Below are 13910 nucleotides of genomic sequence, written 5' to 3' on the forward strand. Positions count from 1 at the left end.
AGGTCGTGATATCTTTGAATGTTACAAGATAAATGCCTTCGGATTCCAGGTACTCACGGTCTAACTGGGACGCCCGGTATATAAGTGCACGGGCCGCCGTGTTCGCCGCTTCATTCCCTGCTAGGCCCTGGTGGCTCGGAGTCCAGACCAGACAATGGGGGGTATGAGCAGTTCCCCCGTTGCTGTAGTTCGCCAATATTCGTTCGGCTAGTGGGGTGATCCAACCAGCTTCATAATTTCGACAAGCCCCGCGCGAGTGGGTTATGATATATTGAGACCGGGGGTCAGAGGCAGCCAGGGCAATAGCTACCTCTTCTGCATGTGTTGAGCCCGAGACTTTGAAAGTGAGCCCATCTACTTGCTTTTCCTCGTGAATGACCGCTGCCGTATACCACCCCCCGCGGCGTGGACCGGCCACATCCACGTAGAAGACTCCGCGTTTGTTGCCATAGTGGCGTTGCAAGGCGTCCGCCCTCGCCTGGCGACAACCACTGTGGTCTTCCCTATCCATTTTTGTGGGGAGGGGTCGAACTCTGATGGCGCGCCTCCAGAGTTCGGGCACTCGGATCCGCTCCTGAATGTGAAATGTGTGATTCAAGTGGAGCCGGTCCAACAAATGCCGTCCCGAGTTTATCTGAGCTAGACGTGTGTACTGGCTGGTAAGGTGGGCTTCCTTGAGCTCCTGAAAAGTGTTCAGCACTCCCAAAGCGAGAAGTCTCGCGTTCGAAGTTGTGACAGGGAGGTCAAGGGCCCTCTTCATCACTTTGCGCAGGATGACTTCGAGTTTGGCTTCATCATGTTTCCGCAGATAGGGATACGGGACCGAATACAGAATTCGGCTTGTTACGAAAGCATGAGCTAGATGCACAGCGTCCCTGCTTCGTAATCCCCCTCTCTTGTTGGACACACGCCGGACCATTCGGCCCACTTGGTCGCCAACCTTGCGGAGCTTTTCTAGTGTTGTGTCGACTCTTCTATGATTGTGGATAAAGAGTCGGAGAATTCGGAGCTCCTTGGCGTCGTGCATGGGACCACTAGCCAAAAAGAGATGTATTTGTGTAGTGTCCTTAGGTGTTGGTCTAAGGTGCACAAATTCTGATTTGTTTGGTGCAGACTGAAGTCCACAGCGCTCTGCGTAGCGATCCACTACGTGGGCGGCTGCTTGCAGGTTTTCCTCTATATGCCCTATGTTTCCCTCTGTGGCCCAGATAGTGATATCGTCGGCGTACAGCGCATACCGCACGCCTTCAATACCGTTTAGCTGGGCCGGGAGATGCACCATCGCAAGGTTAAATAGCAGCGGGGAACGCACAACGCCTTGTGGCGTCCCCCTAGTACCCATTTCGTAGGGTCCATATTCAATGTCTTGGATTTTGACGAGTGCGGCTCGATCCGTCAACAAATCCTTGATATATTTAAATTTGTTTTTGCCACAGTGGGTCTCACGGAGGTGTGCTAAGATAGTGCTGTGTTTAACGTTGTCGAAAGCTCCCTTTATATCTAAGGCCAGGACAACTTTGTCGTTGTGAGGGTGGTCCGTTGGCTGTAATATGTCGTGATTTAGTTGTAATACTATGTCTTGTGCCGACTTGTGTGGGCGAAAGCCGAACATGGTGTCTGCAAAAGTGTTACGCTTTTCTAAATATTCGGAGAGCCTATCTCGCACCATCGTCTCCATTAGTTTGCCCACACACGATGTGAGTGAGATAGGTCTCATGTTGTCCGTATTAATTTCCTTTTCTGCTTTAGGAATGAAGGTGACAAGGGATGTTTTCCAATCGAGGGGTATGGGAGTCTCCCCTATCCATATGGCATTAATGTAGTCAAGAAGGGCTTCATACGCGCGATCCGAGAGGTTGGCCAGCAGCTTCACTGTGACCTTGTCCCGACCGGGTGCAGTGCCTCTCTTCATTTTGGCTAAGGCTGCCTTGAGGTCGTAGAGTTCGAACGACTGATCCATCTCTGGATTATCTCGGCCTGCATAGAGATATTCCTCACCTCGAGGGTCCTGTTTGTTGCAGAGATACTTGTCCCTTAAGGTTTCTGCCAGTTGTGCTGTTGTGCCCTGGAAATTGTGTAAAGCACGTTGTAAGTGTTTCTGTGTTGCTCCTCGAGATTGAGCGGGATCAATCAAGCTGCGGAAGAGCTTCCATGTATTCTTCCCTGACATTTGTCGGGCTGCGGTGTTGCAGCGATCAACCCAGTTGGAATCAGCTAATTGAGAGGCATACTCGGCAGTCCGCTGGGTCAGGTCTGTTATACGTCTTTTCAGTCTTTTGTTGCGTTTTTGTCGCTTTCATCTTTTGGTGAGACTGCGGCGAGCTTCCCAGAGATGGAGTAAATGATTATCCACCGCTGGACAGTCCTCCGCAATCTGTACGCTTTTCACATGTTTCTTGAGTGTTGTCATAAGATTTTGAGTCCACGAGCTGTACCCTTCCTCGAGAAGACTGGCCTGCGGCAGGGACTTGCGGAAAGCAGTCCAGTCCGGCAATATCGCTTGAGTTATTTGCCTTTTTAGGGGCCGGGTATGAATTAAAGTGTTAAGGATGCAGTGATCGCTTCCTAGCGTGTCTTCGGTGTTGTACCACTCAACGTGTTGTATATGTTTGGAAAGCGGGAGATCGGGACAAGTGTCCCTAGTCACGGAATTTCCACCACGTGTTGGTTGTGCTGGGTCGGTCTGAAGGGGTATGCCTAGCGTGGAGATGAGCTCCACTAGCTTCCTACTACGCACCTCCTCCTTCCTGTAACCCCACACCTTACTTGGAGCATTGAAGTCGGCCAAAATAAGTAAGGGGTCCCGACCAGCTATTTCAGTGCCCGGGTGAAGATTTCTGCAAAAGTGATACGTTTTAGCTTGGGCGGACAATATATGTTAAGGATGTGTACTTGTGGGTCAGAGCGTCGCAGAGGTAACACTGTGGTCATGTTGTACGAATAAGTTGTCTGTAGGTCGAGGTCTACCTCTTGTGCGGTGTACGCTTTGTGTACAAGGATGCAAGTAGATGGATCTCGCTGGAATGCATTGTACCCTGAAATTTTAGCTGAGGCCCCTGGTTCCTGTAGAGCCACGATGGCTGCTAGAGGTTGCAATGTTTCTAAGTAGAGACGAAAATGAGCGCGTTTAGTCCGATTCTTGAAGCCCCTACAATTCCATTGCACGATTGACAGTGGTTCCACTCTTGATTTAGCTTGCCCTTTTCTAGATCCCTGCGCCATGATTAGCATTAGTAGACTCTGGCTGGCTATGAATAACCGTGCCGGCACTCTGTATGGTATCCAGTGAATCAGCAAATTCTTCATGTTCCTCGTCCTCCGTTACGTGGAGCAATTTGCTCGGACGCCCGGCCTCTCTAATGGGACCGGTGCGGCGGAAGAGTCTTGGGTTACTTTGGATCCATGTTTTGATGTTTTCACTCACCTGTTGCGTGACTATTGTGGCTATTTGCTGTGTTTGCAGTTGAATGGCAGACTGGACTGGCTCATTGATTAGGTTTGGGAGTTGAGCCACTTGCCCCGTTAAGGCCTTCATTTGCTGCTCCAGGGCGGTAACCCGGACTTCTATGTTGTTAGTAGGCGACGCGCTTGCCGACTTTACAGTGTTGCCCGAGCACACAGGTGCCGAACCCCCCTCGTCATCCATGGGTCCTCCCGGAATCGGACTGTTCGTCCTGACATTTTCTAGTGCATGAATTTTGCTAGCTAGCTGCGCGTTTTGTCTCCTGAGAGCTTCTAGCTCTTTCCGCATCTCGAGTTCCATTGTTGAAGATTGGGAGGAGGGAGAGGAGGAATGAGAGGCGACTCCCACCCAGTTGCTCACCTGTTTTGAAGAGTTACCAAGAGGGGGAAAATCCCCTGCTTTGAAGGAAGGCGCCTGCGGCCCGATCTCGGATTGTACAGCATTTTGCGTCTTCTGCTCCTTCTGTCCCAATGGTGCTTGTCCGGACTTGCCTGTCTTCTTTTGCTGTGGTGGTTCTTGTAGTCCTCCCCGTTGCTGCCGCGTTGATGGCGTTGCCGCTCCTCTTGCTGGGGTCGTTGATCCCGGCCGCTTATGTTTCCGGAATTTTTCTACACACTCTGCGGATCCAGTGAGGTGGGCTCTTTAGCAGATCATGCAGGATGGTGCGCACTCGTGTTCTGCAAGTCCGTCCACTGTGCAGCCGGCTTGTTTGCCACAGAAGCCGCATCTTCCTTCCACTGGGTGGGGGCAGTTATGCACCCAGTGGCCAACCGTGCCGCATCTGTAGCACGCGGCTGTGGTCTTCTTATACTCCCTTACCGGAACGCATTCATAATTGTATTGTATGTAACGGGGGAGTCTTCGTCCTTTCAAATGTTACCACCGCCACGTTAGTAGTTCCCAATTTTGGGACAAAGGCGATCTCGCCCTCCCTCCAGTAAAGCTTGGGCTTGAGAGAGGCGGAGGTTTCATCCTCGCGGACGTTGATCACCCCCTTGCATACCTCCCCATTCAGCTTGAGATGACCGCGGAAGGGATAGGAGCGTTCCCCTACCTGCAGGTCGAAATCTTTGATCAGCTTGTCAGCTATCGGTGTTGTCTGGGTTCCGCATACGATAACGTTCTGTTCCCATCCGGCCCACACATTGAGATCCCCGGCGGCTACTTCACCCACGTATTGGGCCACCGCCGATCCCACGTCACCATGCTTGAAGGCCATCTTCAGGTCCAGGGTGCCTCGGGGCTTTAACACCACGATTAGGTCCTCGGAACGGAGTCTGGGCGTCTGTTTCGGGCGCCAGTTGCGAGCCGTCTTCATTTGCAGCAGTGGCGCAGCGCGAGCACCGTCCGTATCCCCAGCGCGGAGGGAATTCCCCGCCGCCGTTGAAGCCGGCGACGCCGCACCAGCGCAGCTTATGTTCGCTTGTTGCTTGCGTTGCCGCAGGCGTACAAGTGCTTGAAGACACTCACTTTCTGTGGGCAGGATGTCCTCATCTCGGGGTTTGTGCTCGATTGCGGTCCAATTTATGGATGTCGGGTCGTACCCGGTGGTCTTCTGCGTCGCCATGTCCGGAGAACCTCCGACGCTGGCTGCGCCGAGCTTAGCTCCCGTTAGGGTCAGCTCAACCGCGGCATGACGCGATCTTCAGATTAACGTAAGAGCGCTGAAAATTGGTCCACCTGCCTCAGGTCGGTGTCTGCGGGATCCTTGCGATGTTCGGCGTTGGATAAGACCATAATATTCGGTGTGCGGTGTGTTGGCCCGCGTTGCCAGTCTAAAATCGACGGAGCCGATGCGTCGCACGTCCGACCTCACGGAACGCCTCCGAGCGTCCCTGAATGTGTTGAGCATTCAATCGAGAAATATGGCTCCATTGCTTTCCGAAGTGCCCCCGGGTGTCTCAGTTAATGGTTCTGTAGAACTGCTAACGTTTGCAAGTCAATTCCTGGAGCATACCCCATTGCGTAGCAGGCTTACGACGCGGCACGGGTGTTGCTGTAGCTTCATAAATGTACTACCCATAAGTGGCACCCTTTATATTAATAGGTTGCTTCAAGTTCTCGCACTGCTTCTACGTTTCTCTCTTTTGCATCTTTGTATTCATCCCTCATCCGCCCTACCATGCGCAGGGTAGCCAACTTACGCAGGTCTGGCTGACCAACCAACTTCTCGAATTTCTCCTCCTCCTCCTACCGCATTACATCCTATAAGTACTTAGGACTGCAATTGTTTCAACATAGTAACAAATTTAACGAATAATGCTCTGCTGTATGCTGGTTTGTACGTCGGCAAAGCTAGAATGCTCATTCATCACTCGAGACTCCAAGTAATTAAACATTATCGACTTTTCACAATATTCTCACTACGGCGCTTCAAGATCCATCTGCTTCCATTACTAATATGGAGTGCCGCGCAGCTAACGTACTGAACCAAACTTCAGGACCTTGTGCTTTATCGCAGAATTTCCTAATTTTGTCGATAGTATATTATTACTATAAATCGACTCATGCGCTTGCAACACTCAAAAACACCATCATTAAAATTACCTATGTCCCTCGAAGACTGTGCTTATTCCCCGATCGCTCAGTGCAGCGTAGATGTTCTCACTATTTGTGAACACTTCGACAGTTTGGCATTGGTGGCGTCCAAATCCGCGTTCCCATTAATGTACCGGTATTCTCTGTCGAACAACAAGAGATCGCGGAAGCTACTGTTTTGCGGACTACGTGGGCTGGAATGTACTGCTGAAAGGGTAATACGCCCGGTTGCCAATTGACGCAATTCAAGGGCTACGTAACAAAAATAAAGTTAAAGAGTGTCAAAAACACCAACACCGGGAGGACAGGGGTTTTTACCTTCAAGCAGCGCGTATTGTTGGTCCACGAACAGCACGCACCGGTCTAGCCCAACCCCCACTCCCGCCTATTTTCTAGGAGGATAAGGGGCCACCCGTTGCTAGAAGTATTACTCATTCCTATATCAAACGTCTAGATGAGAAACCTTGGAACATTGCTGATACATACGCTAAAGGACGCGCCTTTGTCGCCTATATTTGTCGAAAAAATGATTTTGCACCACAATGCAAAGAAGAAAAAAAACGTGACAAGAACAGGGACAAAAAAGCTCAGACAGGCAAACTCTTCATCTGAGGGGTCTTTCTTGTCCAGCTTTTCTCACGCTGTTTTTCGATGGATCTGTACTAGCAAGCACAGTTTCACACACATATTGTGCTTACCGAAGCGCTGTGTTATCTGAAAATTTTCAGAAATGTAACACGATATGGTGCGAATTGTTCACTATAACATTTAACACAGCTATTTCATTGCCTGGTTTGTCAAGAAAGAAAGTGGCTATGGTTTAGCTCTGGCTAAACATGGTTGAATTGCGAAAGCAAAATTTCCTGGGCACGTTGCGACCTCTTTCTCTCATTCTTCCTAGCTTGCTTAGGCTCCGCCTTAGAATTTAACTGTTCCGAAGCAGTAGAGCAGCTAGATTCAGATATAGACTCTTCGTCGGTAACTTCCATGGCGAGACTGATCAACCATCGCGTAGCGCACCGCTATATTGGCCTCGAGCTCCACCACTGGAAGAGCTGGCGCCACCGTCGGCGTGACGTGGAATGAGGGATCACGTGGACACAGCGGCCGCGTCGGCTGCTTCAGAGACGCCGAAGCGAGCTGAAAACAAAAGTTGAAAGTCCAAGGTGCGCTTGGGTTCTGATTAAGTGGTTAGGCTTTATCGCCTTGGGTGTCTGCTTGACAACATTTGAAAGTACTATAAGAGGTAGTGGCTGCCTTTGGAGGCGTGCAGCATGGTAGACTACTGCTCAGTGCCGCAGTGTCCGAGGAACGCAATGGAGCCCGGTGTCAGCCTTATTCACACGTAGCCGCAGGGCAAGGAGCTGCGTGAAGCTTGGCTCGCGAAACTTAGAACCGGCACACAGCCATCGGCTACAACTCGGGTATGCAACAAGCACAGACGCAAGGATGATTTTTGCTACTGCGCCGTCACTGCGACATTTGGTGAGTAGCAGAAAACGCGCGCTGAAATGCTCGCCCGCTGCCCGGCTAATGTCATGACCGTTTCGACTATGAAATTATTGATGCTAGACACTGGCAAGTTCATAGGAACGGAATGGAAGCGTTAAGACGCACTTAAAAAAAAGGGCATGGCATATAGTCATGTTTGTGTTATGAATTAATTCACTGGATTACGAAAAAGAAGCAGAGGGAAATCGCATGCTGGGAAGACCGATAAAAATAGAGTGCGACGCAATTTGATAAATAATATGGACATGTCAAAGAACTTAGGACCCAAAACAGATTGAATCGTCGCGACGGCACATCACAGTCGTCATACGCGTCGAAGTCTCTATAACGGAATTAGGTTTGAAGAGTTCTGATGGCGTCCACGCAACAATGGTTGCTAGTGTACTGTCAAATGCTCATTTGCTGCGGCTTAAAGCTCGCGGCACGGTGCGAAAACGCGCTCACAGCGAAAGCAAAACATTGTGCGCGGACATGCATGCAGACGCGCAGTCGGTCGCTGCGGACGCGTGCGATCGCTGCCATGAGGCTTCATGCCGTTGTGCTCCTTTTGGTTATAGAGACAACCACTATAAGAACATATTTAACATGGTTTACCCTCAGCTGTACTGTACTAGAATAATGTCCTCATGACGCGACCGGGAAGGAGCGCGCGTGCCCCTTTCCGTTGACGCCACCAGGTGTCACCACTGCGACCTTTTCTAGCAGATCTACTGCTCTCATAACCGCTACTTTTGAGGCGGTCCGCGTTTCTAGGCGTTTCTTACGGACATGATTCGTTCATTATGACAGAGAAGGATTGAATTTAGCAAAGTATTGTGTAAAGGACGCTTTTGAAGGCCACATCGATCCTGTATAGCATTGACAACTTCGTCTGCTAGCGAAGTCCGGCGGTTTGATTACGCTCGTGGCATCGCCTGTGCCAGCTTGCAATTCAACGAGCTTAGTTTTGCTCATCTACTGCTCGAAAGCCAGTATATCTGAGCCGGTTTTGCTTCTATGCAGCTATATGTACTCCAGTTAAGTCGCGTGCTTATCACGAATGACACGAAAGTGCGTAGCGACATTGGCGTTGCGCCGGCAAGCGCGAGGGCGTTGAATGAAATAACGGTCTCGTTGGCTGCATTTTCACGGTGGCCAAATGCAAAAATATCCGTGTTGTTGCCAGTTATAAAACCCCACGTGGTCAGAATTATTCAAGTACCCCTTCCCCCTTTACTGCATGCTTAATAATTAGATTGTATACCTCGGAATTTATTTTTGACTATACAATTGCGGAGGGGGGGGGGGCACATACAAACTCAATATGTTCCCCGAAATGTGAGCTCCTAAGAAATGCACCGTCCACCGCATCTTCAGCACATACTGTCAGAGCTCTTTGTCAGAAAGCCAGGTTAGTGCTTTTTTTATTCACAGTGAAAATGGAACAGCTATAAAGGAACCCTAAAGTGCACCTGCCCTAGACACCGAGCATCTAATCAAGGTATAACTATTACTGTTAAAACACAACCAAAAACAACTTGTAGCAAGGAGTTCTAGGTACATCGATTGAGCTTAATATATTTCGATGCCTGGCGCCTTCTTTCATTACACTTATTCACGCTCTATGTGAAGAAATGTAGCTTGATTGTCATGTAGAAGGCAGTGAGTTCTGCTGTCATAGAATCGCAGTGATCAGGGCAGCCAAGCTGATGCCGCCGCCTTGCTTTAACAACATCTAAAACATCTAAAACACTGTCTGCGTGCAACTCAAGAAGACTAAAACAAGTTGTGAAGTCTTTCTTCAAGTGGACCACAGACTGGTACAGAAGGGAGGCAGGATATAACAAAACACCGTTGTCTATCACATGGGTAAACTCTGCAAGCCTCAAATTTCCTGCTGCCTCTTTAGTGATCAGTAGCAAGTTCAGGCAGGCTTCGCAGTCTGTCTTTGAAGCGAACAATGCCGCTTTCGGAGCACCCGGATAACCACTGTGGCAGTCCGGAGCGTAGCAATGGGAGTCCGTCTTTCTTTTTGGCATCGTGCCTCCTGTTGTGCTGTACATGCAGATAGACGCCTTCTTTTTCCAAACATGCACTGTTTTTCACCAGAATGACCACGTTGCACGTAACACGGCTCGGAAACCACACCGAGCAAACAGCCGCAGAGCGTGTCTGAGCAAGCCCAACCGCGCACCGGCAGCTAGAAAAAGGCGCAGCCCCGCCACCGGCGGTGGCTACTGGCGTTTGCTTCAACCGGCCCATTGCCTCTCCCTCTTGCTCTCACCACTAGGACATTATTCTAGCACACTATTCCCTCAGCGTTTCCCTACCTTTCATGCAAAAGACGCCGATTCAGGAGACCCCATCGCGGCGACGCGCGCATGTAGTGGCATTTACTGCACGTATCGGTAAAGAGATAGCGTCTGTAAACGATTCTGTGCTTTCAGCTTGGCCAAGGTTATTAAACCCTATCCGAGTTTATTTCTACAATAAATAATGACTATATTATTGGAGGTGATTTCAACATGCCTGACGTGAAGTGGGTTCACTATAAGCCTGTCCTTGCCAATTCTTCCGCTCTGTCTATAGCATTGCGCGAGGCAATAGTTACCAATGACATTTATCAGTTTGTTACTGAACCTACTAGGTATGGTCCGAATAGCTCTTCTATCTTATATCTGCTTTTTTCAAACCAGCCATTGCTTGTGTCTGATAACGCCGTAATTCCCGGTATTAGTGACCATGACTGCATTGTGGCGCATGTGCAGATTGTCCCCTTCTCATGTGCACATGATCACCCAAGGAAGGTATACTTTTTTGAGAAAGGCAATTATGTTTCATTGTCTAATGATCTTGCTATATTCCTGCAGGAATTCAGTCATTTAGCGCAGTCCGCAGATTGCAATAACCTATGGGATACATTTTGCTCCACACTAAAGCATCTGGTTGACACACATGTTCCATGGAAACATTTGTCTGCAAAAAATCGCAGTGATAAGCCTTGGGTAACTCGGGAAGTCAAGCAATTGATTAATAAAAGACATCGCCTTCTGAATGCTTATAGAAAGCAGCGTAACCCATCTGTATTTGTAATGCTAAAAACCCTTGGAAAAGATATAAAAGTAAAAAACAAGGTTGCTAAGGAAAAATACTTCTTAGCATTGGGCCCAAAGTTACAAAATAACCCGAAAGAAATGTGGAAGTATTTAAAAACGATTAGCAAAGAATCAATTGGCATCCCGAACTTAAAAAAACGGTAGTGTACTTCTTACTAATGATGTCGATAAAGCTTCCTGCTTCAATCTTTATTTCCAATCATCTTTCTCAACTCCCTGCCAGAATGAATTACCGCCTATTCCCGACAATGTGTTTGAACCTATGCCAGAACTGGTCGTGACACATGGTGGTATACTTAAGTTGCTTGACAATATAAATGTTTCTTCTGCAAGTGGTCCTGATGGTATACCTTCTCATGTGTTAAAGGCTTGTTCTCACACAATTGCCCACTATCTGGTTATTTTTTTTGAGAAATCACTAAGTACTTCTTGTTGACCTAAGGAGTGGAAAGTTGCAAACGTGGTACCAATCCATAAAAGTGGTCCAAAAAATATTGTCTCCAACTACAGGCCAATTTCTCTAACTAGTGTGTGTAGTAAAACACTGGAGCAGATTGTATACAGTTCCCTAATAAAACATCTAGAAAACAATAATTCTTTTAGCAAATATCAGCATGGTTTTAGGTCTGGTCGTTCTTGTTCGACCCAGCTCCTAGAATTCAGCTACGATCTTTTTCATTCATTCGATCTCGGTGTACAGACTGACTGTATATTTCTAGATTTTAGAAAGGCATTTGATTCTGTTCCCCATGGTTTACTGTTGTATAAGCTATCATCCCTCGGTATCTCTCCTTCATTGCTTGATTGGATTAAATGTTATCTACAAGAACGCAAGCAACGTGTTGTATTTAATGGCTCACAATCTGATTATGTTGATGTTACATCGGGAGTTCCCCAGGGATCTGCTTTAGGGCCATTGCTGTTTTTGGTCTACATTAATGACATTGCTCAGGTTGTGTCATGCAAAGTGCGTCTGTATGCGGATGATTCTGTGATTTATCACTCCATTAGGTCTGCCACTGACCACGAGTATCTGCAACGCAATTTGGACTGTATAACACGCTGGTGCGTTAGGTGGCAAATGTCTTTAAACCCCAGTAAGTGTCAGTACGTGTCCTTTACACGTAAACAAAATCCACATCTATTTCATTATACATTAGACAATGTCCAGCTATAGCGAGTAACTCAGTATAAGTATCTTGGTGTTTATTTTTCATCGAATTTAACTTGGACTAAGCACGCTGAATGTGTTACAGCGAAAGCCTGTAAAATGCTAAATTTTGTTAAACGCAACTTCCGGCTAGCTCCTCCCAAAATTAAAGAACTACTTTATTTTTCGAACGTAAGACCCATATTAGAGTATGCCTGTATGGCCTGGGACCCGCAAACCAAAACTCTGTCTAATATGCTCGAGCATGTACAAAACCGCGCAGCCCGTTTTGTCTGTAATAACTATGACTTTACTTCTAGTATTTCAGCACTTAAGGATAACTTGGGGTGGGAATTATTAAGCACACGCAGACAAAACATGAGGTTGGAAATGCTTTTTAAAATTTATTTCGGCCTGGTTAAAATAGATAGAGAAACTTACCTTTTAACTCCTCATTTCTTGTCTCACAGAAGTGACCACTATTTAAAAATAAGAGAACTTATTTGTAGAACAAACGTGTTCAAGCATTCTTTTTTTCCACACACGATATCACAGTGGAATCAGCTACCGCAGGAAATTGCTGATTGTCACACTGAAGCATCATTCAGAGCATTTCTGCTGAGCATATAGTGGCGTGAATTTTTTCTATTGTTGTGTTATTTTTGTTTGACCAGTTTTGTATTTCGTCGAGCTTATGTACACTGTATATTCCCCCCCTGCAATAATGCCTTCGGGTGCTGCAGGTACTTGAAATAAATAAAGAAATATCGACAGTGTAAAGCTTCCCTCGTTTTGGGAGTACTTACATAAATGTCCAGGAGGGCTACCGCGTGGTATTTTTATTGAGCGCCGTAAGCGAAACCTATTAGGAGCGCGCCACGTGATCCCTCATACTACGCAAGGGAGGCGCGTCCGACAGATGGTGATTCCGTAACTCGTCGCCGCCAATACCCCAGTAAAGGCGCCACGGAACGAGTGCAAGGTGAGGAGGTCATCTTATCAAAGGAGAGACCACCTGTTAGGCGCGGCGCCGGCTCGGAAGCTACGTACGCGACGAGCTGCTCCCTTCTAGCTGCGGCGGGGAGCAGGCTGACGTCACGCATCGTTATAGCGACGGAAAGAGCTGACGTCACACCACTTACTAAGTGCAGCGCCGGCTCTGAGAGGGCCACGGCATACGAGACAAGCGGTTAGACCTGGCGTAGTATTTGCTTTCGCAATAAAACTGGATTAGCCTTCGTCTGCGTCATTCGCACTTAGAAATGTTTAAAACATGTAACTATGTTACTTTGCTTTGCTGCAACAGGTCAAAGCATAACCTTCGAGAATGGCTATCAGGCAAGGGCAACAGCTATCTTTTTGCAAAGTACCGGCAGGAATATAGCGGGGGCAAGTGCAACATTTTGTCGCAAAAATTTTCAACTTAGCACTTAGCATTAGTATGTTAGCTCAATTAGCGTTAGCAACATTGGTGACGCATAGGTAGAGAAGAAGCAAAGTGACATCATACAAAAATTGGCAGATGGCTACATGCATCTGTAGTTATTTTTTGGTAAAGATCCATCAAAATTGACTAGCATGATGGACGTTGGAAGCCCAGCAAACTGCCCAGTTTCAAGGGGGAATCTATTCCTCATAAAATACCTAATTGATTGCACGGTTAGGATAATACTAAATATGGATTGCGTATTGGCCATGTCAGCCCGCTGTGGTTGCTCAGTGGCTATGGTGTTGGGCTTGTGAGCACCAGGTCGCGGGATCAAATCCTGGCCACGGCGGCCGCATTTCGATGGAGGCGAAATGCGAAAATTCCCGTGTAGATGCACGTAAAGAACTGCAGGTGGTCAAGAATTATCGGAAAGTGGTTTCGGCACTTAAACCCCATAATTTCATATGTCATGTCAAGTGGGGAATAAAAGAATAACATTAGTTATTCGGTCAATAACTTTTCATTCACGCCCGGTATTTAACAAAAAATTAATGCAGATTATGAGGACTGGTCATAAACCAAGAACGAAAGCATCAAAGGAATCACTTTGGAGAAATCAGTCGCTACCGCTTTTTAAGTGTGGCCCTTACGGCGTCTATTGACCTGTCTGTAATTGAGTCAAATGTTCTGCACATCAGGAAATGAGAAAACATTCACCCAGTT

General features: G+C 47.7%; 1 protein-coding gene across 7 annotated transcripts in view; it reads left to right on the forward strand.

The window, feature by feature from the left end:
- The window catches only part of LOC135910206 (uncharacterized), a 170427-nt gene that overhangs the window by 91197 nt on the left and 65320 nt on the right, over positions 1-13910 (forward strand). The window lies entirely within an intron of this gene.

The sequence above is a fragment of the Dermacentor albipictus genome, chromosome 10 (genome assembly GCF_038994185.2).
Source record: "Dermacentor albipictus isolate Rhodes 1998 colony chromosome 10, USDA_Dalb.pri_finalv2, whole genome shotgun sequence".
Classification (NCBI taxonomy): Eukaryota; Metazoa; Arthropoda; class Arachnida; order Ixodida; family Ixodidae; genus Dermacentor; species Dermacentor albipictus.